Below are 14,354 nucleotides of genomic sequence, written 5' to 3'. Positions count from 1 at the left end.
GTTCTCTCCAGGTGTTGGAGAGGCTAGGCCACAGCATGAACAAGAGAAAAGCTGTTTTGGACAACCCCTAGTGGCATGGGGAGTTGAGACTTTAATGTGAGAGTCAAGGAGAGGTCATGTACTGAGCAAGTGAGGAGGGACAAACCTTGTGATGTCTGCTGGACGGCCTGCAGTCCTCCTCCTCCTGCACGAGCCCTGGGAAGGCCGGCAAGGCCTAACTGCTGTCAGCAACTTAGATATAAAATTCTCTCTCTGAGCTCCAAAGACCACAAGGGTCACTGGCTGAATTTGGCATTGGGACATTTGTCTAAAATTAGATGTCCCCTACCCTTCCTGGGCCTGTGTCCATTTGTGTGGCATTAGATTCTCTACTAGAGGGTTCTTTGCAGTACATATAGCCCTGGCCACTGTCTATGAAATAAATACACACCTGAAGAGACCCTCTGCTACTCTTGTCTCATAAGATGCTGTCATCGGGGCTGGTGCTGTGGCATAGCAGGTAAGGCCACCACCGCTTGCAGTGCACAGCTTCAGCCATTGCGGCCAATTGGAGAGTGAACTAGTGGATGGAAGACCCCTCTCTCTCTCTCTCTCTCTCTCTCTCTCTGCCTCTCCTCTCTCTGTGTAACTCTGACTTTCAAATAAATGAATCTTTAAAAAAAAAAAAAGATGCTGTCATCAATAAATCTGATAGCCACCACCGATAAATACCATGGACCGCTATGCCCCATGCAGAGGAGTGGCATGGTCAGATCTGCAGGTCTGACAGCTGGATAACAAGTGGATCTGCAGGGCTTAAGCCTGCTTAATTTTGAGCAGGTAAGCTCATAATCAGCAAGAATGCATTCACCTGCAGTGGTCCAGGTGCTAGAGGAAAAGCATGTGACTTAGGTAAGGACCTGTGGATCAACAGCGGGGAAGAGGTTAAGAATACGTTTTGGGTATAAGTAGGGGTGAATATGTGGCCCAGCGGTGAAGCTGCTGGTTAGGATGCATACATCCCACTGCTCCATACCCAGCTCGGGCTCCTGATTCCAGTTTCCTGCTAATGCAGATCCTGGGAGGCAGCAGTGGTGGCTCAAGTAGCTGGGTCCCTGCCACCCATGTAAGAGACCTGGAATGAGTTCCTGGCTCCTGGCTTCAGCCCTCCTGGTCACTGCAGACATTTAGGAGTGAACCAGCAGATGGGAGCACTCTCTAAATATATGTCAAATAAATTTTAAAAGCTTACAAAGTTTTTTTAAAAAAGAATATATTTAGAAACTAAAATCAGACTAGAACCTAACAACTAAATGGAGAAAGAGGATAAAGAGCAGTTGAGAGGTGAGTACTGTGGCCCGGTGGATTAGGCCACCACTTAGATGCCAGCATCCCATACCAGAGTGCCAGTTTGAGTCCTGGCTGCTTTGCTTCTGATCCAGCATCCTGCTAACGCATCCTGGGAGGCAGCAGGTAATGACTCGAGTACTTGGATTCCTGCTGCCCAATGGGAGACCTAGACGGAGTTCTGAGCTCCTGGCTTCTGCCTGGCCCAGCCTGGGCCGTTGCAGGCATTCGTGGAGTGAACCAGTAGATGAAAAACCTCTGTCTCTCTCTCTCTCACACTCTCTCTGCCTTTCAAGTAGATGAAAATGAATAAACATTTTTAAAATTTTCTTTTAAAAAATAAAACATTAAAGCAGAGCTGAGAGTCCCAGGTGCCATGAGCTTTGTCTGCAATACCCCTATGAGGCAGGAAATCCTATTATTATGCTCATTTACACTCAGACTCAGTCAGAGAGAGAAGTAACTCACCCTAGAAAACATCTAAAAAGCAGCCAAGCCTAGATGAACCCAGCCTCCTATCTCTACACAGCCTCTGTGCTGTAGCCTAAGCCACCGCCTGATTAGGCAAAGACAGGGCTCATAGGAAAACAAACCCACAGGGAAGCCTGGCAGGATCCTTCCCGTTTGAGGACACGCAGTCACATGCTGTTGTGGACATTCGCGCACGCAGAGTGAGTCAAGGCATCAGTTGATTGCTCCTGAAAGGAGTGGAGTGATCAAGGTTCCCAGAGAGGCAAGAACACCCTGTCTTTTGGCAGCTGCTGTGTTAGTCAGCCAGGCTCAAGGTTTCAGCAAACACCTCTGCGGCAGGCACCTCTGGCTGCCCCTTCCCTCCGCACGTTACCTAACCCTGAGCTCTGGAGGTTTCTGGAAGGGAACAAACAGGTCGGTGAACAATATCAGCGCACACCGCCCGCCTGAGAAGGCAGCCATCCGCTGAGGGTGTCCGTGTCACTGCTGCTATAAAGCGAAAGGAAACCTTTTGGAAAAGCAGCACACTGATGTAATACCATGTCCTCACTTTTAGAATCATGTGTAAGGAGGGTACTTCAGGAAGCTTGTGGAAAATTGAATTAAAAGATGCATTTATTTTGGGGTAGCCATTTGGCCTAGCAGTTAAGCCACTGCTTGGGCAGTTAAGACACATCATCCCACGTCAGAGTGCCTGGGTTCAAGTCCAAGCTCGGCTTCCTGCTCATGCTCACCCTGGGAGGCAGCAGTGATGCTTCAAGTACATGGGTCCCTGTCACCCACATGGGAGACCCAAATGGAGTTCCAGGCTCTAGGCATCAGCTGGCCCAGCCTGGCCACTGCAGATATTAGGAGAGTGAATCAATAGGCAGGAGTGCTCACTCTCTCTCCCTCCCTCCACACCCCTCTCTCGCTCTTTCTGATTTTTTGCCCCTCAAATAAACAAAAGTTTTTTTCTTTTTAAGTACATTTATTTTGGTGCAAAAAATTTCAAAATCCATGAATTGTTGTTTCACAATTCACATTTTCCAAGAACTTTTGGAAGACCCTGCAACACAAGGATTTCAAAATTTTGTACCAAAATAAATGTATCCTTTAAGTCCATTTTCCATGAACTTTTTGAAGAAGTACCTTGGTATTAAATGCCATATACATCACAAATCAAAATAAATAAATAAATAAATAAAATGCCTACCGAAAGCAGAATCCTTTTTATTATCAAATAAGTATCTATATGTATCAAGTTCATTGTTGGGGACTCGATGCATTTGCCCAGGAGAAGCGAGCAAAGGGGACAGATGAGATCCTTTCTGCCACCTGAAATGAGCTGGCCCAGCAAGTAGAATGCAATGATTACCCTGTACCTCTTCAGAAATGTTTGTTTTCCACTCTTCACTGTGCTTTCACTATACAGTCTAAATACCCTTCTCTAATACTGGGATTGGGCATCAGAAGTGCCTGTGGACAAAAAAGAAAAAAATCTACCTACCAGGAGAAGGCAACCATTCTCTTACTTCTCTGCAGAATCTTTTTTTATTTTTTAAGATTTATTTTTATTTAATTTGAAAGGCAGAGAGAGAGAGAGGTGTTTTCCATCTGCCGGTTCACTCCCCAAATGGACACAAGGGCTAGGGCTAGGCTAGGCCAAAGCCAGGACCCAGAGCTTCTCCCAGGTCTCCCATTGTGAGTGCAGGGGCCCAAACACTTGGGCCATCTTCAGCTGCTTTCTCAGGCACAGCAGAAGGGAGCAAGATAGAAGTGTAGCAGCCAGGACTCAAACCGGTGCCCATATGGGATGCTGGCCTCGCAGGCAGAGGCTTTACGCACAATGCCACAATGCCAGGCCCCCTGCAGAATCTTACAGACAAAATTCCAGCAGGGGCCATACAGAAGAAGTAATTTAACTTTTTTTTAGCTAATTTTTTTTTAAATTAAGGCACTTTCCATCCCAGTATTGTACATAATTTCCAGATGTAAACAAAGAATTATACAATGAACAACCACATAGCTGCCACCTCTCCTTCCCAATTAACATTTTACTATGATTTCCTTTATCATACAATCATCCATCTACCCAACTCTCATCCATTAATCTATCTTTTTAAAAATACACCTGTCTAGGACCAGCACTGTGGCATAGTAGGTTAATCATCTGCCTGTGACACCAGCATCCCATATGGATGCCAGTTCCATTGTCAACTGCTCCTCTTCCAATACAGCTCTCTGCTTATGTCTTGGGAAAGCAGTAGAAGATGGCCCAAGTCCTTGGGCCCCTGCACCCACGTGCGAGATCTGGAAGAAGCTCCTGGCTCCTGGCTTTGGATCAGCCCAGCTCTAGCCATATGGCCATTTGGGAAGTGAATCAGCAGATGGAAGACCTCTCTCTGCCTCTCCTCTCTCTGTGTAACTCTGACTTGCAAATAAATAAATAAATCTTTAAAAAAGAAAAAGAAAAAAGAAAAAAAGAAACCCAGGCTTGAACCCCAGCTGTCACTTTTTTGGCTGTGTCACCTTGCACTAGTCACTTAACATTGGCGTCTTCATTTTTAAAAATGGTTATCTTCTATCTATCTATATGAGTATGATAAAATAAATGGGACAAACATAATTAGTAAATCTGGAACATGTTATTTTGGAGTTTCTTATACTTATGTTGCAAGTTTTTTGAAGGTATAAAGTTATATCAAAATAAAAAGTTGTAAAGTATGAAAACTTTGTGACACCTGCTATCCGCACAGCTGGTCTACCTCCTCCACAAACTTCTCAGAAGAGCCTAAAATTGGCTCATTTCCTCAACTTCACCAGCTCCCCAACTCTACTCCATAACTTGCAGAAACTCCTTCTTCCAATGCCCTGTTTCAGAAGTCCTTCTCCTGACTGCCCTCTCACCTCTCGGCCTGTTCCTATCCTGCATCTCCGGGTAGACTTCCTTGAAGCTTGGCTTGAGGGGTGTGCTCGCCTTCCTCTTCCTCTTCCTCCTCTGAGACACTAACGGCCACCCAGAAACTTTGCCCCAGCCCAGCTGGCCCGAGCTCAGTGGTCTTGCATCTCCTGTATAACTCAGCTACACAATGGAAGAAGAGCAAATACCTCCCAATACACTTTTTATCTCCAGTACTACCCTGACATCAAAGCCAGCTAAATATCACAAGAAAACCAGAGACCAATAGGATAAACATAAAAAGGCATCAGCATAGCACTAAAAAATTAAATCTAGCAACATAAAAAAATACACCATGACTAAGTAGGACTAATTCCAGGAATTCAGTTATTTTAATATCCAAAAATCAATGTAAAACACTATCTTAGTAAAATAAAGAAAAAAACAACACACACACACACAAGCATTTGACAAATTCAAGCACCCCTTCATAATGAAAGCACTTAAAAAACAAGAACTAAAAGGAAACCTCCCCAACCTGATAAGGGGCATTTGTGAAAACCCCATAGCCGGCATCATACTTCATAGTAAAAGATCGAAAGCTTTCCCCTTGTGATCAGAAACAAGATAAGGAATGCTGATCATGCCATTTCAGCTTTGTACTCAAGGCTTTAGCCAAGACAATTAGTTTCGAAAATGAAATAAAAGGCACTCAGGTCGGAAAGCCAGCAGTTAAACTACCATTATTAGCAAAAAGAAACAAAAATGATGTCACATATAGAAATCCCAAGGACTCTACTAAAAAAGAACTAGCAGAACTAATACATTAAACAACACTGCAGGATGTAGGATTTTTACTTAAAGAAAAAAAATTATATTTCCGTACAGTAGAAAAACAATATGAAAATAACATTTAAAACATAATTCCAGGTTGGCGCCGCAGCTCACTAGGCTAATACTCCGCCTGCAGCACCAGCACCCCGGGTTCTAGTCCCAGTCAGGGCGCTGGATTCTGTCCAGGTTGCTCCTCTTCCAGTCCAGCTCTCTGCTGTGGCCCAGGAAGGCAGTGGAGGATGGCTCAAGTGCTTGGGCCCTGCACCTGCATGGGAGACTGGGAGGAAGCACCTGGCTCCTGGATTCGGATTGGCACAGCACGCCAGTCACAGCACGCCGGCCGTGGTGGCCATTTGGGGGGTGAACCAACGGAAAAAGGAAGACCTTTCTCTCTGTCTCTCTCTCTCTCACTAACTCTGCCTGTAAAAAAAAATAATAATAATAATAATAATAATAATAATTCCAGGGACTAGCATTGTGGCATGGCAGACTAAGCCACTTGCAATACCAGCATTCCATATCACAGTACTGGTTCAAGTCTCAGATGTTCCACTTCCCATCCAGCTTCCTGCTAATGTGCCTGGGAAGGCAGAGGAAGATGACCCAAAGATGACCCAAGTACTTGGGCCCCTGACACTCCTGTGGGCAATCCAGATGGAGATCCTGGCTCCTGCCTTCCAACTGACCCAGACCTAGCTGTTACAGCCAACTGGGGACTGAACCAGTAGATGGAAGATCTCTCTCTCTCTCTCTCTCTCTCTCTCTGTATCTCTGTTACTCTGCCTTTCAAATAAACAAATATTCTTAAAATACAATGCTTAAGAATATATTAAATAAAAGGTACACTGAAAACTAAAAAAGATGCTCAAAATTAAAGACCTAAATGAATGGAAAACCATTGTATGTTCACAGATCTGACAACTTAATGTTTTAAGTCAGCAATATTCCTAAAATGATCACTGCAATTTTTATCAATATCTCAGGGTTTTTTTTTTTTCCCAGAGATTGACAAAACTGTTCCAAAAGTTCAATGGCAGAGCAGGTGTTTGGCACAGTGACCAAGTCGCCACTTGTGGCACCCACATCCCATGATGAAGTGCTTGGTTCAAGTCCCAGCTCCTCTGCTTCCGATACTACTTTCTGCTAATGCACTGAGAGGCAGTAGATGGTGGTTCAAGTATGGGGGTCCCTGCCATTCATGTGGGAGACCCAGATTTATGCTCCAGGTTCCTGGCTTTGGTCTGGTCCTGCCCTGGCTGCCGCAGACTTTTGGGGAGTGAATCAGATGGCAGATGTCTCTGTCTCTCCCCTTCTCTCTGTTGTTCTGCTTTTCAAATAAATAAATCTTTATTTTAAAAAATTCAGTGGAAATGTAAGGGGCCCAAAGTAGCCAAAACAATCTTTAAAACGAACAAACTTAAGAGTCTTATTTTCTGATTTCAAAACCTACTATAAAACTACAGTTACTGTGTGGTACTGGCATGAGGATAGGCTTATAGATCGATGGAACAGAACTAAGTCTAAAGTAAACTCTTACAGTTATGGTCAACTCATTTTCCACAGGGAGCCAAGACGATTTAAAGGAGGGAGGCCAGGCTTTCAACACTGGACAAATGTGTATCTGAGTACAAACACATGAAATGATGCAGGCACTTTGGAAAATAGTTTGGCAGTTCTTCAAAAGGCTAAACACAGAGTTACACTTTGATCTGACAATTCTACTCCTAGGTGTTTGCCGAAGAGAAATTAAAACATATGGCCACAAGATAACTGCACACTCTTAGCTACTTTCTTCATAATAGACAATAAGAGAAAGTAGTCCAAATATCCATTGACTGATTAATAGATAAACAAGATATAGTACATTCATTAATTGAAACAGTTTTCAGTAATAAAGGAATGAAGTTCTGATACTTGCCATTATGACAATTAAAAACATTACCCTCAGAGAAAGGAGCCAGCCACACAATGCATGATTCTGTTTGCCCAAATCGGCAAATCTATACCGACAGAAAATAGATCAGTTGCTGTTTAGCACTGAGGGGTCGTGATGAGCGGACAGTGACCGCTAATGGGTGGGGATTTATTTGGGGTGATGGAAAATATTCTAAAATTGGAAAGGCTGCACAACTCTGTACAAAAACTCACTGGATTTTACATTCTGAATGAGGAAACCTTACAGCATGTGAAGAGAAATTCCTCAAAAAAGCTGTTTAAAAAAAAAAAAGAAGAGGAACGGAATCTAATCCAGACCCAGCGCCTGTGAATTCCGGAGATTCCCCAAAGGGGAAGCTGCAGCGGCCAAGTGCAGGGGCGGAGGGGGCTGAGGAGCCGGCGGGAAATGATCGTGAGCCAGGGGAAGCCGCCATGTCTTCGCTATTCTGAGAGAATGGGACACATCGCAGCGACCTCCTCCCGGCCCCCTTCCCTGGGCACTCCCCAGTCCACTGAAATCTGGCACAGAAAATGCGTCAGGCTACAATTAACACTCACCGCGCTGCCAACAGCAAGAGACCGGAACCGGAAGTGGAGACGCCATCATTGTTTTGGGAAAAGAAAGATTTGAAAAAAAATGTCCCCGGAACCATCCTTGCTGTGGGCAGGCAAGAATAATAGCAAGCAGGCGCGGCCATCTTAACTGAGGGCACTTGCGAGGCCAGTGAAATTTGCGGCCCGTGGTTATTTAGGCAATTTCTAGAGGAGGCTTATTGATAAGTGTGCTTGGTAAGCACCAAAGGAACAGGAAAAATATTTGTAAATATTTTTGAAATTTAAATATTACGTTATAAATACGTTATTATACATAAATATTACATTATAAATAAATTAACAGAGGTTGGAAATATTTTAATATATTTATGCTTCCAGGAAGCTGTTCACAACTGCCAGAACTGAAGTACCACAGAGAAAGGACTGTGGAAAGACAAAACTATAACAACTTTATCTGTGGGGCCCGTGCTGTGGTGTAGTAGGTAAAGCTGCCGCCTTCAGTGCTGGCATTCCATGTGGACACCAGTTCGAGTCCCATCTGCTCCACTTCCATTCCAGCTCTCTGCTATGGCCTGGGAAAGCAGTAGAAGATAGCCCAAGTCCTTAGACCCCTGCACCCATGTGGGAGACCCGGAAGAAGCTCCTGGTTCCTGGCTCCTGGCTCCTGGCTCCAGATTGGCGCAGTTCTGGCCATCTGGTGAATGAACCAGCAGATGAAAGACCTCTCTCTGTCTCTGCCTCTCTTGTAATTCTGCCTTTCAAACAAGTAAATAAATCTTTAAAAAAGAAAAAAAAAAGAAAAAAAAAAACCTTCATCTTGATAAGTAGTGCCCCAAAGCACTAAGCAGAGGAGGTTGGCTTAAAAGACTGAAGAAAATAGGAAAAAAAAAAAAAACAGCAAAATTACTTTCCTTGTGTGTTTAAGACTGTGGGGACTTCCTTATTACACTGACTCAGGTTGACTGGAATTTTCAGTGTCTTGGAGACTGACTCCTTTCCCAAGGGAAGTTTGATTGCTTAGCACTTATCATGAATGGCCCCGTGCTGGTTTGCTCTGATCCCTGGGGTTTAGTGCTGTCAGTGCTTCCAAAACAATGATTTTCCATAAACTTCATTCCACAAGACTGAGGGTTTCTCTTTTTTCCCCATTTCACTACCTTCCTGAAAGAGTCATATATACTGATAGCCTCCTATAGATCCCACATTTGGATTACACCCCAAAATTAGGAGTCTTGCACTTTAGATAACTTTTTTTTTGACAGGTAGAGTTATAGACAGTGAGAGAGAGAGACAGAGAGAAGCGTCTTCCTTCTGTTGGTTCACCCCCCAAATGGCCGCCACGGCTATAGCTATGCCAATCTGAAGCCAGGAGCCAGGTGCTTCCTCCTGGTCTCCCATGCTGGTGCAGGAGCCCAAGCACCTGAGCCATCCTCCACTGCCCTCCTGGGCCACAGCAGAGAGCTGGACTGGAAGAGGAGCAACAAGGACTAGAACCCAGCGCCCATATGGGATGCCGGCCCCACTGGCGGAGGATTAACCAAGTGAGCCACGGCACTGGCCCCTTATTAAAAGATTTATTTATTTATTTATTTGAAAGGCAAAGCAACAAAGAGATTTTTTTTTAAAGATTTATTTATCTGCTTGAGAGGCAGAGTTACAGACAGAGAGAAGGAGAGGCAGAGAGAGGTCTTCCATCTGCTGCTTCACTCCCCAAATGGCTGCAATGTCTGGAGCTGAGCTGATCCAAAGCCAGGAACCAGGAGCTTCTTCCGGGGCTCCTATGCAGGTGCAGGGGCCCAAGCACTTGGGCCACCCTCTACTGTTTTCCAACCACATTAGTAGGGAGTTGAATCACAAGTGGAGCAGCTGGGATTCAAACTGTGCCTATAAGGGATGCTGGCTCTGCAGGTGGCAGCTTTACCCACTACTTCACAGCATCAGCCCAGAGTTATCTTTTTTTTTATGTGGAATTTTAAGTACACCACTCCTGTGCTCTTAGACGAAAGCCCAAGCTTCTTAACAAGATTTAGAAGCCCCCACCCTTGTCTCCTTACACTATCCCAGAGCCTTCCCTTCCACTATACACTGTTGCCTTTTCCTTAAATGCCCCAGGCTTGTCCTCTCTCCTCGCTGTGCTATTTCCCCATATCACCTCCCCCCCCCCACCACCACCACCTTAAGAAGATTCTTCTCTCCTGTTCTTTGGTCTTTTCACCCTTCAGATCTCAGTGTGAGAGAATTCTTCCCTTGGGATCCTCCGGCTTGTTAGATAGGAATTATTCCTCCCTCTCAGGAATGCTGACTGTCCTCTAATTAGAGTGACCTCTACCTTGGTCACTCTAATTCCTTTGCCCTTTCCATCTTACCCACTGAACTGTACATCTTGAGGGCAGGGAGCCGGTCTATCTTTTCCCATGTTTGTATTCCAGAGCCCAGCCCAATGACTCAGAAAATGCTATCATATGCATGAATGAGTAAGTCTCTCCCCGGCTCTCCCCCATCCCCAGTTCCCCATCCACACCCACTTCAACCCTTACACTCTCTGAGAAGTTTCAAAAGCATCACCTGGTCATACCAGTGAAGCAAACCTTGGAGTCTTTTGCCCTTGTCACTTTTGCTTGAAGAAAAGTTTGTGGTGAAGTAAGGTGGGGGTAGTGCTTTATGGCAGGTTAAACTGCCACTGTGACACTGGTTTCAGTTCCAGTTGTTCCACTTTCCATACAGCTCCCTGCTAATGCACCTGGGAAGGCAGTAGAAGATGCCTAAATACTTGGGTCCCTGCCACCCACATGGGAGACCCAGATGGATTTCCTGGTTCCTGGCTTCAGCTTGTCCCAGCCCTGACTGTTGTAGCCATTTGGGAAGGGAACCTGTGGATGCAAGATCTCTCTCTATCCTCTCTTTGCACTCTGCCTCTCAAATAAGTAAATAAATCTTAAAAAGGAAAAAAGAAAAGTTGGAGCATAAGTTAACCCTCATTAATTCTCCAGTGCTTTTTCCATAATGTGGCTTATCTTCCCATAGGCAAATTTCTCAAGTCAGGAGTGACTTGATTCACCAACAGCATGTCTCTCTCTAACTGCTTTAGGTAAGAAGACAGAGATTAAAGAAAGAGCAGGAGGAAATATGTCCACTGAGGCTGCCTCTAAACTCTCCAAATCCGCATCGCAGCAAAGCTGATGCCCAAAACCGAGCCAGACAAAAACATCCAGCATGCTGATGATTGCATCCCTGCAACAACCTATTATAATAAAATTACCATGGCTGACACTCCCACTCTCATCACACACCTGACACCATGATACTTTTTTTTTTTTTTTTTTGGACCGACAGATTTAGACAGTGAGAGACAGAGAGAAAGGTCTTCCTTCCGTTGGTTCACTCCCCCAAATGGCTGCTGCAGCCGGTGTGCTGCGCCTATCTGAAGCCAGGAGCCAGGTACTTCCTCCTGGTCTCCCATGCAGGTGCAGGGCCCAAGGACCTGGGCCATCCTCCACTGCCTTCCCAGGCCACAGCAGAGAGCTGGACTGGAAGAGGAGCAACCGGGACAGAATCCGGCGTCCCGAACAGGACTAGAACCTGGGGTGCCAGCACCGCTAGGTGGAGGATTAGCCTAGTGAGCCGTGGCGCCGGCTGACACCATGATACTTGTAAGACTTGCTAAAAAGGCAGAAATTAGGTAGTCATCAAATTCCTGCCCTTTGCTGGAAAATTCCACCCAAAGCAACCCCTGTGCTTCCAGATGTCATAAAGGGATGACCCTGAGTCTCCTGGACAGTGGCTCATTCTGGAACATGGCCGCACTCCCTCCCGAGTGTGTACTTTCTCTTTGCTAATCAATCTTATTCATCTGCTAACCTTTATGTCTTGTCCTTGACGTCCTCAGAGTCTTTCACAGGTCAGAGACAATAACCTGGACTCCGTAGTCCCGCAACATAACCATCCTCTTTTACAAGAAATGAAGTAGTCGTTTACAAAAAAAAAAAAAAAAAAAAAAAAAAACCTTACTTTCACAGATAGAAAAACAAAGAATCATTGCATTCCAGAAATATAAATTATTTTGCTTTTGCCATTGTTTTGTCATTGATTATGTAATCAATGTGTAAATTGGGTTATGTCAGTTTTACAAAACACTGTATACCTCATGTTGATTTTCTGCCATCAGCTAAGCCATGTGCTTCAGCCAAATCTTTCAACAGAGAGAAGGCATTTTAGTTCAAAGACCAAAATAACTCTCTCAAAAAAGATGATGTCATTTGCAATCATCTTATCTCTGTCATTCTGAACCTTGATCTAGCTAATCTCTCAAACAAGGACTTGGCTTTAAGAAAGGGGAAAAAAAGTCACTGAAGTTCAAAGGTTAAGTAATTATAATTAATGAGTATCAAGGCATCTGATTGATTTTCAAGCATGCAATACTCTAAAGCCGTTATTAAGCAGTAAATAAGTTGATAGCCAAGGGGAAAATATCAGACTGGGTGCTCCCCAGCTAGGCCAGAAGACCCACAGGAATGGAAGTGTGGGTTTTATTTGAAAACTAATATAGAGCATTTGGAGTGTTTCTGTCAGTAGCTTCTTATATATTTATAAAAAATGTAAGCTTGGACTTTTAGAACTAAAATCAATGCTAGTGCAAGGCCATGCAGAAGAGAGACTTGAAATATACTGCCTAATGGGGCAGACACTGTGGCACAGGAGGGTAAGCTGTTACTTAGAACACACACACACCCCATAGCCCCATAGTAAGTGCTGATTCTATTCCCAGTACCTCTGTTTCTGATCCAGCTTCCTGCTAATGCATCCTGGGAGGCTGCAGATGATGGTACAAGTAGTTGTGTCCTTGCCACCAGTATGGGAGACCCAATAGAATTCCTGGTTCCTGGGTCCTAGTTTCAGCCTGGCCCAGCCCTAAGTGTTGTGGGCATCTGGGGAGTGAACCAGTGAATGGAAATCTCCTACTCTCTCTCTCTTTCTGTCACTCTGTCCTACTATAAAAATATAAAAATATAAAAATACATGTAAAACAAATACTCTTTGATGGACATTCCATGATGCTAGGAGAAATGGTCCATCTCCTTAGACTTTAAGTGTGGGAAGCTTTAACAAACAACATGCCATTTGATACCACTAGAGACAAATGCGTCTGACCTCTGACCCAGAGCCATCTTCAACTCTGCACTCAACAATGAGGCAGCCAGTGCCTGCATGTGGAGACAGGAGGCTGCACTAGAATCCTGGCTCCACTACCATTTGTATGGCTATAGCCATTTAACCTCTCTGGAACTTACTATCCTTGTCTGTGGAAAAGGGACAATAAAAGACTCCTAGACTATTAAAAAAGAAAAAAAAAACAAGCAAACAAACTGTGGGGCCAGGTGTTTAGTTTCAACAGTGTCTAGCTATTGCAGGTATTTGTGGAGTAAAACAGCAGGGAAGGTCTAACTAACTGTCTCTGTCTCTTTGCCTTGTTTTGTTTGTTTAAGTATACATTCTTTTTTTTTTCTAAGATTTATTTATTTCTTTGAAAGAGTTATACAGAGAGAGGGAGAGACACAGAGAGAGTGTGAGAGAGAGAGAGATCTTCCATCCACTGGGTCACTCCCCTAACAGCTGCAATGGCCTGGGCTGGGCCAGGCTGAAGCCTGGAGAAAAGAGTTTCTTCCAGGTCTCCCACATGGGTGCAGGGGCCTAAGCAGTTGGGCCGTTATCCACTGCCTTCTCGGGTGTGTTAGAACTGTATTGGAAGCAGAGCCACCAGGACTCAAACTAGTGCTCCAAAATGGGATACAGGCATTGCAAGCAGCATCTATTGTACCATAACGCTCACCCCCAGGAAAATTACCAAGCACCAATTATTGACCCTCTCCTCTCCTGCACAACCTGCAGGAAGCCTGCGACATGCCGGGAAGAGATCCTGCAGCTTGTTCGATGTCCTCATCCTGCATCTCTCCTGAAGCTGCAGCAGCATCCCCACAACACTGACAAACAAAGGGTTTGCGTAATGAAGAACATGAGTTCCAAAAGTTCTCTCAAGTTGCGCAACTCTTTGTTTTCCATTCCTGACAAGCGTATTTCTAAATATTGATAACTGGCAAGGTTTTGAAAGCATTATCCAAAACCTCATAAGCACGAGGAAAGGGGTGAGGATTTGACTACAAAGAAATGTGCATGGAATATATACTGGAGTCACATTCAAATCAGACAGCATCTAATGCCCATATTATGTAAAGAAGTGGCTCCAGTGGAGTTGCAGTGGAAAAATGTTGTGGTCAATTTGCTAGGTGCAACTGGCAAATCCCAAGACATTTGCATGGTTGTGCATGAAAAAACTGTGGTCCGTACACAGGAGTTA

General features: G+C 44.6%; 1 protein-coding gene across 4 annotated transcripts in view; it reads right to left on the bottom strand.

Annotated features, from left to right (window-relative positions):
* SHLD1 (shieldin complex subunit 1) overlaps positions 1-8,061 on the bottom strand; it is a 116,227-nt gene extending 108,166 nt beyond the window's left edge. For all 4 annotated transcript variants that reach the window (XR_011379985.1, XR_011379986.1, XM_008256284.4 and 1 more), the window contains exon 1: positions 8,006-8,061. The gene's annotated coding sequence lies outside the window, so the exon portion shown is untranslated. The remainder of the gene's footprint in view (positions 1-8,005) is intronic.
* Between the last annotated feature and the right edge of the window lie 6,293 nt (positions 8,062-14,354).

This window comes from Oryctolagus cuniculus, chromosome 11 (genome assembly GCF_964237555.1).
Source record: "Oryctolagus cuniculus chromosome 11, mOryCun1.1, whole genome shotgun sequence".
In the NCBI taxonomy this organism is placed as follows: Eukaryota; Metazoa; Chordata; class Mammalia; order Lagomorpha; family Leporidae; genus Oryctolagus; species Oryctolagus cuniculus.
This window is presented reverse-complemented; position numbering and strand designations above follow the sequence as displayed.